The sequence below is a fragment of the Arvicola amphibius genome, chromosome 6, assembly GCF_903992535.2.
Source record: "Arvicola amphibius chromosome 6, mArvAmp1.2, whole genome shotgun sequence".
NCBI classification, from domain to species: domain Eukaryota; kingdom Metazoa; phylum Chordata; class Mammalia; order Rodentia; family Cricetidae; genus Arvicola; species Arvicola amphibius.
Window position 1 is genome coordinate 44,697,769 of NC_052052.2, and position 14,856 is coordinate 44,712,624.

General features: G+C 44.0%; 1 protein-coding gene across 1 annotated transcript in view; it reads left to right on the forward strand.

Moving 5' to 3' along the window:
- The window catches only part of Slc35d1 (solute carrier family 35 member D1), a 44,183-nt gene that overhangs the window by 13,738 nt on the left and 15,589 nt on the right, over positions 1-14,856 (forward strand). The window lies entirely within an intron of this gene.

The following is a 14,856-nucleotide window of genomic DNA, read 5'->3' on the forward strand; positions in this document are numbered from 1 at the left end:
TTCAGAATAAATATGTTGGTTATGCTTTCTCCGGGCATCAGACCGCGTGCATCAGTGGAAACTTGAGCAGACGATTGTGAAATACTGCTCATAAATTCTTGAAGCTGAGACAGAATTTTGGCAACCTATGGAGCTTTTTTTTAAAGACCAGTCTTTAAAGAGCTGTATATGAATAGATGTTTTAGTGAATTGCGGCCTGGCTACTGGCAAGCCTAAACATGGTCCCAGAGCAGAAATTGCTGTTGCTTTGACTAATGGTGTTAAATAACTATTCTGTGGCTTTGAAGAAAATGGGATGAGAAACGAACATTTCCTGAATCCTTAATATGTACTGGTCATTTACATGAACTATAATTCAACTTTCTTAATAGCTGTAGAAAGCTTAAATGATCCCTATTTTGTTCATGTGAAAAGAGGTTCAGGGCATTAAAAAAAAAAAAAACTTGCCTAAAGTCAGCGTTGGCAGATAAGTTCCTTCGGAAGGCCTGGACTGTAGAGTCTGCTTCCTTCTAGCAGGCTCTGGAGCCTTTAGAATAAAGGTGTGACGGGTGCTCAGGACAGGACAGATGGCACCAGTCTCAAGGCCAGTGTGTACTTGAGACAGCTGTAAGGATTAACACACTTACATACTCTAAGGACTTAGCAAAGGGATCTGTTTCCATGAGGTGTTGACACACACCTTGTAGCTATTAGGAGCTATTAGTCAAAGGAGGTGTTCCTTCATTTCAAAATGATGACAATTTGTATAGAGGTCATAACATAATTTGTGTGTATTCCAAAGTTCAGTAGCACTTTAATTCCAGGACTCAGGAGACAGAGGCAAATAATAAATCTCTGAGTTCAAGATCAGCCTGGTCTATAGAGCCAGTTCCAGGACAGCTAGTACTACACAGAGAAACTCTGTCTCTATAAGAAGGAAAAAACAAAAAAAAACAAAACAGAAACAAAGAAACCCACATAAATCAAGGTTCAGTAGTGCACATGTAATTTGAATGTTCTAATATGGCTAAGCATGTTTACTTGTAAGATGAACTTTACTATCTACAGGAGGACTCGATCTGTCTTCCTCTCCTCTCTGTCTTAGGGCAGTACGTTTGTATATTTTTTCTGTTTTATTTTTCTAATGACACTGTCAGATACCGATCAGAGCATATATATTAGAACACTGATTTTGATGAGTGTCAGTTCACCTCAAGATTTTCAAATTGTGATGATAAAGTTGAGTATAAAAGTGGAACCCACTGCTCTGCAGTTAGACCCTTGTGTTTTGCATTTCATGTTTGCTTAGTTTCACTTTTACTATTAATTAATACAGTTCTTATGAAACATTTATTGGAGTATAAATAGACACTGGCCATGCTGTTTTCTGTAAAACCCTCTGCTTACCAGCTATTCTTGTTCTGATATTGTCATATAGTTAAGTGTTATCTGTCTCGCTGTGTTGGACTCAGGCAAGAGAGAAGAGGATGGACTCAGTGATGTCCTTTCCTTTAAAGAGCATGTACTCTTTCTGGGGAGCAGACCCACTCACGGCAGAAGTATACACTGGTATAGGTTCTTGGGGAATGGTGTGGGGAGTAATCTTGGGATGGAAGTAGGTTAATCCTGTCTTTGTTGGGGGTTAATGGTAGATTGTTCCATGTACAGTCAGCTATAAATTAAAGAAGAACAGGGATGATATAAGTAGCAGTGTTATGGTATGAATTAAATTAAGCTTAGGACATGATCCTAACTTTGAGTTCTTACATTCCCATGTATCTTTGAGACAAGTCACTATATCATTTATTTCTGAGCATCTTTCCTGTGTTAAAAGAGTTCTGTGTTAACGTCTCTTAAAATGTGTAAGAAATCTAGGTTAGGATTTACCACACAGGAAAGGTATCTGGTGTGAATCTGAGGTGGTGTAAGATCTAGAACCAATGTGTGTGGCTGTCAGAAAGTCTCATGTGTGTTCGTTCAGGTGTGAGCTGAATAGCAGTATTTACTACTCAGGTAAAGCTCGCTCTTAGGCTTCCTCCCTCAACAGCCACCTCCCCTTATCTTGATATGTAGGCCTAGATGACCTAGAACTTGGTGTGAACATCAGGCTGGCCTTGAACTGAGAGTAGTTCTCTTGCCTCTCTGCCTCCTAAGTACTGGGGTTATGGTGTGTAAAACCACACCTGCTTAGTTCTTGGTTTTCTTACCCACCAAATGCAACAAGAAATGCTCACCTGCTTGGAGACTTGTTTTAGAGACATGATCAGAGCAGTAACATAGATCAGATTGGTAGGCAGAGCCAATATGATAAGGCATCCTGAGGACCCAAAGTATACTACAAGACATTGACTGTCATGTTGCTCATCACATTTGTCTGAAGCCTTGTTTAAGGGGGTCCACGATAAAGTCTGGGATATATGGCAGATTTTAGGTGTTCAGTAAGTTGGGCTCATTGTCAGCTTGTTTCTTTTATGGGTGTACTTTCCATATGTGTGTATGAATAAATGTGTGTGTGTGTGTGTATTCATGTTTATGACACTTATCTTTAAGGCTGTTTGCAAATAAACAGTTGGAGCCTTCTTCTGGCTGGAAGCCATACTTTACCTGTAGGGTATGATGCATTGGACCTGACAGGATGCTTCATAAATAAGTTTCCTTGATCCTTGTTATATACCCCGAGGAGATCCAGTTTGCAGAAGTGAGGGGATTCTCAAGGATGTGCAGTGGTGTTGTTTAGAATAGAGCCTCTGATGCCTGCCGTGCTCTGGCTTCTGTGCCTGATTGCATGTGACTCTCCCAGCCATCTGCTGCACCTGCTGTATTTTTGCTCCATTTGGGACTTCCACGAGGACCTTCTTACAGGACAGGGCGAGAAGCCGCTCGGTGCTGGTGAAAGGGTAACACTGGAGCAGAGCCCACACCGTGTCGTTCCCTTACTTGTTCACAGCCATAGTGTTTCTATTCCATGACGATTAATTGCTTATGTGTTGTTTTGAAAAGAAAGACGATGTACCTGCCTGCGTGGAGTGCTGATTCCAGTAGGTGAGGCATATGGTGCGGAGTCACGTGGGGAGAGCTGTGAAGAGAAACCTATCAAAGAGGGAATGAGGGGGCCATGCTATTTTGAAAACGGTGGCTAGGGAAAATAATTTTGTAAGGTTCACCTGAGCAGACTCTTAAATAAATGGACTGAGAAATAGTGTAGACGTCTCTGGAGAGTAACCTGGGCAGAAGCAAAAGCAGGTTTGGAGCTGTGAGGAGCTTAGCACTGTCTGAAGTAGTAAAAGCCAGGAAAGGTAAGGGAGCCCTTACTGAGGTGAGGGGAGGGACCTGAAGGTGCATTCCAGGTAGAACTCACCGTGAACCCAGGCTGGCTGCAGGAGCAGATCCCTGGTCAGAAGATGGACAGAGACCTGGGGAAGCTCTGCTTTTCCTGAACAAGGAAACCAGGGCCAAAGAGAACTCGGGTCTCTGTTCCAAGACCAGTCAGTGCCCTCACAGAGAAATGTGCAGAATGCAGGACTGACAGCCTCTGGCCCCACTGTTTTATATTGCTTGACTTTGTCTGCGTCCCCTCTGTGCTCTCTCTGCCTTGTAGCATGGGAAATGAGTTAGGCAGATAAAATACTCCGTAGGTAGGAGCAAAAGACACGCTGGTGTGGACACTAGGCTCATGTTAGCTGGTGTGAGCCCAGTGTCTGAGAGAGTCAGGACTGTTAACTGTTCTCACCATTAGACTCCAGAGCCACATAGTACAGGGATGGTCACATTTTCTTCAGCTATTTAAATAAACTCTGGAAAAATAGAAACCAATAAAGTAGCCAAAAACTTGTGATGCATGTGTGTGGGGGAACAGGGTAAGTATATTTTTTCTATTATGGAACCATATAGAAGTACTTAAAAACTATACTTTATAAATTGAACTATTTTTTAAAAAACCCAAGTATTCTGTGATGTATCTTAAATTTAAAAATAATTAGGGCAGGTAGAACAAACCGAATTATTCTTAATACTCACTAATAAGACCAGGAAGCAAAGTCCAGTTAGGCAGGGAGACTTGCTTTTCTCACCAGGAATCTAGGGAAAGGGCTCTGAAAGGCCATTTCCCATAGAGGCAGGAGTGGACACAGCCCATGATGCTGCGGGCATGGAATTTAAGTAAGAATTGGAGACTCAGACACCCTAAGGCTCCATATAAATTACAAGACAGAATCCAACCAGAAACTCATCCCAGGGAACGCATAGTTGTACAAGGCTATGTGTTCCTCCCCTTCCTCCCTCCTTCTCCTTTCTTATTTGCAAAATCTTGGGATACTAGAAAGAATTGTTATTCTTAGTTTTAGAAAAGATGCATCTCACAAAATACTCATAAAACAAAAAACAACAACAAAAAAACAAAACATAGTCAGTCTTGTTTTTTACCTGTAATCTCAGAACTTGGGAGGCTGAGACAGGAGGATGGGACTGAGTTTAAGGCCAGCCTTGCCAGCCATGTGAGGCTGTCTCAGAACCAGCCAGCTAGTCAACTATCAACCAACCAGATCCCCCAAAGGCTAGCCACTGTGGAAGCAGGAGTACCAGGAGTTCAAGATCATCCTTGGCCACATAGTGAATTTAAGGACCTTGGTCTTAACATAGAGTAGGGAACCCTGATGGCTCCTTGGCATGGAGAGGGAGGGAGGGGGGTTATGGGTAGAGGGGAGAGGAGGGAAGGGGGAGGAGGAGGGAAGGAGATGGAAATTTTTAAATATAAAAAAATAAACCATGAAAAAAAAAGACTAGCCTGGACTATATGAGACCCTTTGTGTTATACAGAAATCACCTTGTTGTTTATTAAAAAAAAAATCTAGTAACTTAGGTCAAATAAGAATAAGTATCATTTGTCTAGCGATTTTCTAAAGCATCAGGATAGATGTGTTTACACTCTGAGCATCAGGATAGATGTGGTTATGCTCTGAGCCGCTGCCTCCAAAAGGGAATGCTGCAGCACAAAGCCAGCATTGAGAGTGGCAAGTGCTGGGCTTGGCTTCCTGGCAGCACTCTTAGCTGGATGTTCTCAGGTACCTGTGGAAGAACAGACCCCTGCTGTGGACCTAACAAGGCCACTTGTAACCCATGCATTGCATGGTGTCCACTGCTGGAGCCCATGTGTTGTACGGTGTCCACTGCTGTACCCCATGTGTTGTATGGTGTCCACTGCCGTAGCCCGTGTGTTGTATGGTGTCCACTGCTGTAGCCCGTGTGTTGTATGGTGTCCACTGCTGTAGCCCGTGTGTTGTATGGTGTTCACTGCTGTAGCCCGTGTGTTGTATGGTGTCCACTGCTGTAGCCCGTGTGTTGTATGGTGTTCACTGCTGTAGCCCGTGTGTTGTATGGTGTCCACTGCTGTAGCCCGTGTGTTGTACGGTGTCCACTGCTGTAGCCCGTGTGTTGTATGGTGTCCACTGCTGTAGCCTGTGTGTTGTATGGTGTCCACTGCTGTAGCCCGTGTGTTGTATGGTGTCCACTGCTGTAGCCTGTGTGTTGTATGGTGTCCACTGCTGTAGCCCGTGTGTTGTATGGTGTCCACTGCTGTAGCCCGTGTGTTGTATGGTGTCCACTGCTGTAGCCCGTGTGTTGTATGGTGTCCACTGCTGTAGCCCGTGTGTTGTATGGTGTCCACTGCTGTAGCCTGTGTGTTGTATGGTGTCCACTGCTGTAGCCCGTGTGTTGTATGGTGTTCACTGCTGTAGCCTGTGTGTTATATGGTGTCTTCATTGTGTTGCTGCTTGAGTGCTGCTCAGAGGAGTTGAAGGAAAAGTTGCTGTTTAGGTCTAAGTAATTACTTCATCAATAAGTAATGAAGCCTTTTAGGATCCTCACTTACCCTATTTGAGTTACTGAGTTTTCAGGCTCTATCCGTGGACCACACAGGGTTTATTTTTGTTTGTTTGTTTTGTTTTTTGTTTTTTGTTTTTTTTTTTTTTTTTTTTTTTTTTTGAGATCCTGTAGTATTTTCTCTCGTAGAGACTAATCTCTTATTTCTAGGCTTTGGTGTTCTCCTTGTAAAACAAATGTGTTAGATCAGAGATTCTTCACATACATATGGGTGTGTCTTTCTCAGCTTGCATGTTCTCTACCTATTCTTGTCTTCGAGGCCATGCTTTCTAAAAACAGGAGCCATGACTCAGAAGGTGAGGTGGGTCAAGTTTTCCTACCACACATAAGTTATAGGTGTTAGAGCCCGAGGGCAGAGAGGAAGTAGTGACCATTCTGGGCTCCATTTCCCATCTAAGGCAGGAGAAGAGAGAGAGAGCTTGTGGCAGATGGTAGAGTGTGGTGTGGAGTAGGCAGGTAGCCAGGGCGCCGCCCTCGGCCTCACTTTCCTAAGATGGGGAGAGAACTGTGGAGATCATTTGTACTGCCATTATCCTCTATCTTGACAAGTTTCCTGGCAGTTTACTTCTGGGTAAGGACTCAAGCTTTTTTCTCTGTAGTTTTCAAAGGGACATGGTATCATGTTCACAACTCTTGCTTAAATATATGGTACTTATTTATGTGTTCCGTTTGCTCTGTGACAGTGTATGTTGATCGTGTCTGTCCTCTGCCCCCTCACTCTCCGTGGATAGCTCCTTAGCGTGTCCCCTTTCCACTGCCCCTCCCCCTTTAATCAGTGCTCTGCTCTTGTTGGCTTCACCTTGTGCAGGCCCTCTTATCGCAGTGAGCTCATGAGTGCAGCCTTCACAGATGCTTGGCTTTCCCCCCAACAGTTTAGTTAACCTAAGCAACTAAAGAACCAAGGTTATCAAGTATTTTTATTTAACCAGAAATCTTATTCAAATCAAGTGTTCCTAATTTCCAGAAGTGCCCAGTGTGTTTGCCCTTTGCCTTTTGATGAGTGTGTGATGTTCCTGGTCTCTGCTGTCAAAGGGCCTGTGGTTATGTGCTCTGCCACCAGCACCTGCAGAACTGGCACCTTCCTTCAAAGCAGGAGGAAGCTTAAGGAAGCATCTTGTGTGATCTGTTATCACAGCCCCCACTAAGAAGATTGAAGACTGCAGGCCTTTGACACAGCTCCCAGTCAGTTCTGTGCCACAGTCAGGCTGGCCACCCTCTTTACGGGAGTTTTCTCTAGAGGGAGAAGCTGTGTTTTGTTTAAAAAGCCCTTTTCCTGCAGAATTGACAAGGTTCTTATTCACTGTGCCTCTGTATGCCCTGTTTTAGGAAGAATAAAAGTTTTCATACAAATCGACCACTGGGAGATGCTGTGGCCGAGGCACAAGAGAGTAATATCTCTGGCTATACACTCTGTACATGTTTAAAGTCTTCTGTTTCATTCTCTCTGTACAACCTCTCAAAAGGCAGTGGTCTTTTTCTACCTTGGTAATACAATGGAGGCCCACAGAAGTCACATGACTTTTCCAAAGATAATTGCAGAGTAAGAAGAAGGTGGGACTGGGGATTGAGCCCGTGATCTCACCGTTACTAGGCAAGTGCTTCTCCACTGAGGTACACTCCAGCGTGAACAATTTTAGTTTGTTGTTCTAAGAGTTGCTATATAGAGGCATAAAGGGGAAGAAAAGGATATGTTGCTTTCCTAGTGGTATATGTTAGTACAGTGGGGGAGAGTCAGCACAAGTGACCTGAGAAATTCCAGCCTTAGGGACCTCCATCTAGATAAAGACCCCGGAAACAAAAGAGAAAAGAAAACAGAGTTTCAGAATGAGGATGGGGCGTAATTAGTGTTTGCTCCGTACTCTCTGGAGACGATCTGTCACAGCAGTGCTTTTAGTTTTGAATGAGTGAGTTTATAAAGTACAGCGAGCAAAAGGAAAAGGATAAATAGTGGGTAGCAGAGAGAAGAAGCTAAGAATGCAAAACACTGAAATCAGATGCTCACAATGTCCAGCAGAAGCAGCTGGTGTAGATGAGTGTGAGAGCAGAGGAGACAAGTGACAGCATCACACTGAGGGTGTCCAAACACCCTGCAGAAACACAAGTGACATCATCACACTGAGGGTGTACAAACACCCTGCAGAAGCACAAGTGATGGCATCACACTGAGGGTGTACAAACACCCTGCAGAAACACAAGTGACAGCATCACACTGAGGGTGTACAAACACCCTGCAAAAGCACAAGTGACATCATCACACTGAGGGTGTACAAACACCCTGCAGAAGCACAAGTGACAGCATCACACTGAGGGTGTACAAACACCCTGCAAAAGCACAAGTGACAGCATCACACTGAGGGTGTACAAAGACCCTGCAGAAGCACAAGTGACATCATCACATTGAGGGTGTCCAAATACCCAGCAGAAACTGACCCGGGAGGTTGGGGCAGGCAGCTGGCGTCCTGATTGAGCTTTTCTTTTGGAATGTGTTACAGTCTAGGGTCTTCATCAGGCACATTTTCTCTGCCAGTTAAAGAATTAAAAGGCAAAAAACCCCAAAACAAACAAAACAAAACAAATCTTTAACAAAACCACTGCCGCAGCAGACAGCATCCGTGGGTGAAAGGCTCTGTGAGGGGCCAGGAAACACAGCAAAGCTCACAAAAAGACCCTCTACAAAACAGGGAGAGCTCTGGACCCAGTGATCCAGACTTTGTTGAGATTGGAATTTTTAAGGCCCTCTGAGCTGTCTTTTTTCCTTGGTTTAGGGTTGGTCAGTTTGAACAAAGACAGGGTGACTGATAGGCCCACAGCTTTGGCAGAAACATGGCCTGATCCAGACTTAAACGGTTCAGCAGTCCATCACCAGAGGGCCAGACTGGTAGAGGAAAAAAAAAAAAAAACAGACAGGACTTTGTTTCATGCTGCCAGGCCAGCCGTCTTGGAGAGGAAGAAGCTAGCCATCTTGGAAGTTTGTCATCTTTATTACCTAATTATGGCCCCTCTCCCTATATATCAGGGACTGCCTAACAGATGAGCTTCCAGTCAGAACACTTTCTCCATGGGTGAACTTCCCGTTCCCATTGCAGACATTTTGATGTCATGGGAGAAGCAGCAGTGACCTTTGTGGGAAGTGGGTCACCGTTTAACTGTGCAAGGACCCTGTGTTTTCGCTCTTCAGTCATGTTGGTGTTCTCGTCTCTCCCAGATACAGAGCAGAGGCCCAGCCTGTCTCTGGACAAGAGGCCCTAGAGGACACTTGAAGTAAACATGCTAGAACAGTGACTCTTAACCTTCCTGATGTTGGGACCCTTTATACAGTTCATGTTGTGGTGACCCCTGGCCATAAAATTATTTCATTGCTACTTCATAACTGTAACTTTGGTACTCTCACAAATCATAATATAAACATTCATTTTTCCGATGGTCTTAGGCAACCCCTGTCAAAGAGAGGGGTCGCGACCCACAGGTTGAGAACCACAGTGTCAGAGGCGTTGGAAATGGTAGAGCCTCCCAGGCTTCCAGTTTGATGTTAACAAGCTGACACAGCACATGACAGTTTAGCAATATAATGCACAGGGCAGCTAGTGAGGAGAGAGAGAGAGGGAGAGAAAGAGAGAGAGGGGGAGAGAGAGAGAGAGAGAGAGAGAGAGAGAGAGAGAGAGAGAGAGAGCAGTTATCAGTAGCTGTATGATTTTGTGGCTCTTGAAGTTACATCTCTCAAGGGATGTAGTTTACCAGGGTAGATGTTTGTTGGTGCAAAAACAAGCTCTCACTTTAAGGTGAATAAAAGGTAGTTTATTCTAGAGCCAGATTTCAGTGACCATGGCCCAGGAACACATTTTTTTATGTTACCCCAAATACAGTGTTCCTTGTGGAAGCAGCATCATGAAGTTTTATGGTTTTACAGAACAAAGGAAGCCATAAATCAAGGCAAGTTTAAAGTATTTTGGTGGGTACCTCAGGTAGGCATTTACAACCAAATGGGGGAAGTTTGTCTATCTGATGTTATCTGATGCCACCCTTAGCTTTTGGGTTGGTGGATGTTAATGAATAGACTCCAAAATGTTTTTATTTAATAGTCCCATGATGTTAGTTCTTACACAGAGGTGAGCAAGGAATGGCTATTCAGGGGCCTAGAGTAGCCCCAGGTAAGGTAATGAAGCCTCTGGACCACAGCCTGTCACTGCAGTTGGAATCAGGGCACCAGTCTTTGCAGACATAGCTTTTTTCCTGGAATTACCCATGACAAAATTAAGCAGTATTTACAAATTACTTCTTAAAATTAAGTAAAAAATTAGCTGAGAGTTTGGCACATGTCCTTTATCCCATTATTTGGGAAGAAGAGGAAGGCAGATCTCTGTGAGTTCTAGACCAGGGTGGTCTATATAAAGTTCTGGGCCAGCCAGGGATGCATATTAAGACCCTGTTGAGAGAGAGAGAGAGAGAGAGAGAGAGAGAGAGAGAGAGAGAGAGAGAGAGAAATGAGCTGGCTGGCTTCTCTTAAAGAATCATCTTTTATTTGGAGGGCCTTATTCTGGTGTGCTTGAGTGAGGAGAGCTGATGTGGGTAAAGCCAGTCAATGATTGCATGCATTCTGGCCCAAAGCAAGCGTGATCCATTTGTTGTTATTAAAACCTGTGTTTGAGATAAGAGGAAGCTTTGACCCTAAAACCAGCAGGAAATGCAGAGTAGCCCTTAAGGGCTTGCTTCTTCTCTTTCCAGTCTCTTACAGCTTCCCTGGCATTCTTTCTTGCTCAGTGTAGATGGGATGACCAGGCTATAGGGCAGGACACACACCTCCGCAGCATAACTGTGTGCTTGACATTGCTGAGTTTGGTGCATAGTTAAGACATGTAATAAGGAGTAGCTTTTATTGCCTTTCTTATTTTGATGCCCTCTTGTGGCACAGGAGCAGCCCGTGTGTGCTGTAGGCTCTGGTTGAGTCATATTTATCCTGCAGCTGTGTTTTCAAGTGCCTGCTGCTTGCATCATTAGAGCCAAAGATCTATTCCTTTGCTAAAGTCAGAATCCAGAAGGCTGACTAACTTTCTCCAGAGGCAAGCCAAATACATAGGGAAGGGGGCAGGGATCCCAGAAGAATTGTGTGTCTCCTTTTGAATATTCATTACTGGAATAAAATCTAGTGTTCCATAAAAAGAGAGCCTTAAAGCTTAGACTATGCAAACTCAGGCCTATATATTAGCTCTCTGACCTTCTGTTAGTTGATTGTTGTCTTCTGGGGATAATAAGACCTTGATTCTCCATCTCACACAATTGTGGAATTCAAATAGCGTGATTTGTGCTGAAGCACCCCCTTCCTCCATAAATATGTCAGTGACTGTATTGGTTTACTTTCATCAGTGGCAAACATGGAACCATCCTTAGCACAGTGCCCCAAGGTGTCAGAAGTGCACAGCCACAGATACGAAGATACCGAACTCATGAACATGATGCCGGTTATTTTTTCACTCACGGGTGGCTCCTGTGCTTGTTGTGTCTGTGACTTGTGTATAATTAAGGGTATTTACTAAGACTGTACCTAACAACTTGTAGAACTCAGTCATTGGAAGACAAGATTTTGAAGGGGCTGGAGAGATGAATTAGAGGGTAGAAGTACTTGCCAACAAGCCCAATGACCTGAGTTGGATCTTTGGAATCAACATAGTGGAAGTAAAAAACCAACTTTTCTAAAGTTTCCTCTGACACCCCCCCCCCCCCAACACATGGCATGTGCATTCTCTTCCCCCAAATAAGTAAATGTAATTTATGGACAAGCTGGAGAGATGGCTCAGTGGGTAAGAGTGCTTGTTCTGCAAGCATGAGAACCTGAGTTTGGATCCCCAACATCCAGGTTAAAAAAAAAAAAAGCAAAACAAAACAAAAAGAGCCGGGCGGTGGTGGCGCACGCCTTTAATCCCAGCACTGGGGAGGCAGAGGCAGGCAGATCTCTGTGAGTTCGAGGCCAGCCTGGTCTACAAGAGCTAGTTCCAGGACAGGCTCTAAAAAAGCTGCAGAGAAACCCTGTCTCGAAAAACAAAAACAAAAACCAAAACAAAAAGACCAGGCAAGGCTATGTATACGATAACTCCAGCATTAGCAAATGGAGACAGGTGTAACTCACTGGCTAGGCAGCCTAGCCGAAATGGAGCTTCCATGGCTCAGTGAGAGACCTGGTTTCAAGGCAGTTAGATAGGGAGTGAGACTGTAGCGTCTGAGGTCTTGCTCTGGCCTCTGCATGGCCGCGTGCACACATACAGGCTTGTGCAACTATACACTCAGGTATGTATGTCTCACATACACAGAGCAAAAATCTGGGCAGATGTTTCATAAAAGAAGAAATATTAATATTAAGTAAGCACATGAAAATACTCACTTGTTAGTCAGTAGAGGAATACAGAATGAGAGTACAAGAGACCACTTACTGCTTGGTAGATCGACATGAAATAGTTAGATCTAAGTGGGTCAGACTGCAGAGCAGTGAGAACCCCAAATGGCGCTAGTGAGAACCTGAAATTGTGTAGCTCATGTGGAACATAATTTGGCAGTTTCTTATAAAATAAAGATAAGCTCATTAAAAGAACCGTCAGTCTCACGTTCCAGGTTTTATAGAAGATAAAAATGTGGCCACAGGTGTTGCTCAGAGATTCATTGCAACTTTATTTTTAAGAATAAATTATGTGGGAACAGTGCAAAAGAAAGTCTGTCGAATAGTGACTCTGCAGACCGTGTACAGTCACAGGGCAGGCTGCTGTTATGGCTGATTGTACAAGTGAGTGCGCGACAGTGTTTGCCGGACCCGGATGACAGCGTTATGCCACAGCAAGGAGGAAGACTCGAAAGAGCTGTTGTACGTAATTGCTCTGTTGTTGGACAGCAAAGCTGTCGTAGTTTTGAACTCCAGCCAGAAGACAGCATTGGATCGCTGGGGACTGGAGTTACAGACAGTTTTATTTATTTATTTATTTATTTATTTATTTATTTATTTATTTATTTATTTATTATGTATACAATATTCTGTCTGTGTGTATGCCTGAAGGCCAGAAGAGGGCACCAGACCCCATTACTGATGGTTGTGAGCCACCATGTGGTTGCTGGGAATTGAACTCAGAACCTTTGGAAGAACAGGCAATGCTGTTAACCTCTGAGCCATCTCTCCAGCCCTACAGATGAGGGTGCTGGGAATCGGAACCAGCATGAGATTATTGGGGAAATTTCCATTTCTTTCGGCCTATTGTTTCAATTATCTGATAGTCAGGTTGAGAGTGTCCTCATTTCTGCCAGGCCTGTTCTACTAGAGAAACACTTCAGAGGTCTCCAGCCCTGTTCTACTGGAGAAGTACTTCAGAGGTCTCCAAGGGCTAGAACAAGTGAGATATTCGACTGTGATGAGCATTTGGGTTGGGTGTAGTATTGTCCTTATCTTGTCTGTAATAATGATTATGCACTTTATATTTGTTGATTATTATGTTTATTATTACTTCAAGTTGGTGTTTTTTATTTTTATATGATATACCTCAGAAAGAAAAAAAAATCATGAATAAGTTGAATAATTGCTGAGCTAGGAATACGATTAGGTGAATAGTGGGTCGTCCCATGGCAGCTCACAGTCTGAGGACACAGTGGATGGAGAAAGACAGCTGAGGGATAGGAGCCATGGAGGGGAGGAAGTCCTGAGGCACTACTGAAGTGCCTGCCTCATCAACGCTGCTGCAGAAGGAGCCTTGAGTTTAGCCTGCTTGGTGAACAAGAGTCGGTGTGGACGGGGAGGGCATTCCAGGCCCAGACTCACAGAGATGAAACTCCATCTTGTGTTTTGTGAACAGGAAGAGCCTCATTTTGTGGGAACCAGAAACTGAGGTTTAGTTGGATTCAGGAAGTGTTGAAGCTGAACGGGTTGGCAGAGAGAGAAAAGGTGAAATGTTTCTCACCTTGACTTATCCCTCCTCTGATAGAAGATGATCCTGTCTTCTTTTTGGGGTTCTTTACGTTTTGTCTTAAAACGAACAAGCACCAAAACTAACAGCATAAGAATTTCCAAGAAGGAGAGCTGTTTTGACTAATGTTCTCTGGACCAGCTTCCACTGCACATGTAACTTAAGGCTGCACTTGAGCATCTGTGCACTCCAGGAGGGTCAGGAAAGTCTTGGATTGACAACCATCTGCGAGCATGGCATCCTTTAGACAGGTGTGACTTGGATCTCTAAGGAAAGGTCAGTTTCTTAGTACCAAGAAGGGGAAGCTCAATGTCTCCTACATTTCAGTTTAGGAGGATGTACACCTGAAAACTGGTTCAAGTACACATATCTTCAATTCTTTTTTATAACATTTTAATTCTTTGAGAATTCCATAAACACATACGATTTATTTTGATTATATTCACCTCACACTTTTTCTTTTTTTTTTTTTTTGGTTTTTCGAGACAGGGTTTCTCTGCAGCTTTAGAGCCTGTCCTGGACCTAGCTCTTGTAGACCAGGCTGGCCTCGAACTCACAGAGATCCGCCTGCCTCTGCCTCCCGAGTGCTGGGATTAAAGGCGTGCGCCACCACCGCCCGGCTCTCACACTTTTTCTAATTTATTTTTAAAATTTATTTAGTTTTATTTATGGGTATGTGTGTTTGTCTGTGTGTGTGTATGCTATGTGTGTGGAGGTGCTTACAATGGCCGCAGGAGATTGTCAGATTCCATGGAGGGGTATTGGGAATTGAACCCAGGTCCTCTAGAAGACCAGCAAGTGTTCTTAACCATTGAATCGCCTCTCCAGTCTACCTGGAGAGTTCCACTTCATATTCCTTGCCATTTTTAAAGAAATAACTGACCAAGTCCCATTTGTCTTGCCCATGTACTCATGGGTGTGGGACCATCTACTGAGGACTATACACTTGAGAAATAAACGGCCTGTCTTTCCCCCAATATTTGAAACTCCTGGGTACCACTCTGAGTCCTTGGAATGATGTAGCAGGGAGGTGACAGATGAACAAAAGGACTCCAGCCAATGACAG